This window comes from Amphimedon queenslandica, unplaced genomic scaffold, assembly GCF_000090795.2.
Source record: "Amphimedon queenslandica unplaced genomic scaffold, v1.1 AMPQUscaffold_13412, whole genome shotgun sequence".
Lineage (NCBI taxonomy): Eukaryota > Metazoa > Porifera > Demospongiae > Haplosclerida > Niphatidae > Amphimedon > Amphimedon queenslandica.
The window spans coordinates 2,408-4,242 of record NW_003546352.1 but is presented as its reverse complement, the minus strand read 5'-3'; positions in this window follow the sequence as shown (position 1 = coordinate 4,242).

Here is a 1,835-nt window from a genome sequence, read left to right as displayed (position 1 = left end):
TATAGATTAATCTACCAGTCAATGTCACTGAGAGATACTGGCATTCTCTGTCAGTGTGGAGTGTGACCCCAACTACTAACTGGATAATTGAGTTTGGAGGAGATACGAACACTGATACAGCAGTTATTGAACTCAGTAAGTACATGTAGACAGTAGTAGATACAATGTGTATTGAATATGTAATGATAATTAGTAATGATAATATTACAATAAAGTAAGTAATTCTTATGATGAATATTTAATGAGAGCATTTGACGTATACCTATGATACTAATTATTACCAATTCATTCCTGCTATGTACAATAGTGGAATATAATGACTGCAGATACAGAAACACAGATATTAATAGGAGCTAGAGTGAATGAAATAATATTATCAGTGTATTTATATACAATAATAATTATGTTCATGTGGTTAACTGTGTAAACTGACAGAGGTCACACATACAATGACTAAACATGAATCCATCAATAATAAGGTTACCATACTAACTAAGTGTAATTAATTTGTGTATTTCTTATTTTCCACTATTTTGTTACTGTATAGGATATACTAGTGATAATGATTGGTCTACTAGTGTAATACCTCTGGACCAGTATCAAGATCAACTAAGAAGAAGGATACTGAGTGATTGCGAGAGAGAGAGAAAATTTTATGTGGAACAGCTTCAAAGAGAAATAAAAGAGAAGGAGCAGATACAGCAAGATCGAGACAAAGAGCAGCAACAGCTTCTTCAAGAAAAGGCAACACTTAGTCAGCAACTTGATGATGCTACCACTCTCCTCGAGCAAGCAGAAAAGGATAAATCAACTGTTGAATTAGGTACTATTGTGTTGTACTGTTGTTTATGTGTACATTGTTTACATTATAATACTAGTGGATTAGAGAATGTTGAGTATGGAAATAGTATTATCCTGTACTCAATATAGGTCAAATTGTCCATGCATTAGAAATAATGAGATTCATGTAGAGTGAGCTCTGCTTACCATATATGGTGTCATTAGCAATAATCATAGTACATGTATTTATGGGCTACTGTATATGCATGCATTGCAAATGTGTATAAGCAACAAATATTATTTTAATAGAATATTATAAGAAGCTCAAAATTAAAGATGCTCAATTATTGGAAGAGAAGACACAAGTAGAGAAGAAGAAACAGATTATTGCTGGTTAGTGTATCATCAGTACATAATATTAGATGAGAGAATATTCTATTAATGTAGAAGATTATGAGAAACTGAAACTCAAAATTGCCGAACAATTGGAAGAGAAGGAGGAGCAATATCTCAAGGAGAAACAGATCATTATTGGTTAGTTAACTATACACACAGCATGTATTAGATGAGAGAATATGTTTATTGTGTAGCTGACAATCAAAATCTCATTTCTGAGAAAGACAAAGTTATAGCCAAACTGACATCACAAGTAGAGGAACAATCACAGAATGAGAAACAGATCCTTACTGGTTAGTGTATCATCATCAATCAATAATAATTATTAATATTTTATTAATTTATAGGCCTTAAAAAAAAGGAGTTGTACATAGCCAAACTAGTGAAGGAAAGACAAGAGAGGGTCCTCAAGCAACCTATCAAAGAGACTAGTTCCATTGGACCACAATTTAATTACCTGATCCTTTCAATGGGTAAATTATTCATGTACATGTACATGTACACATGTGAATGATTGTGTGTGTACTATACTGGTATTAGATATGATGTGCCTGTATTGTTTCAGATTCACTAGACTCTAGTGTCATTATAGCTGGACAGAAGCTTTTTACCCTACAAGGAGACAGGTCTGACTCACTCCAGTGGGAGAAATATGGATT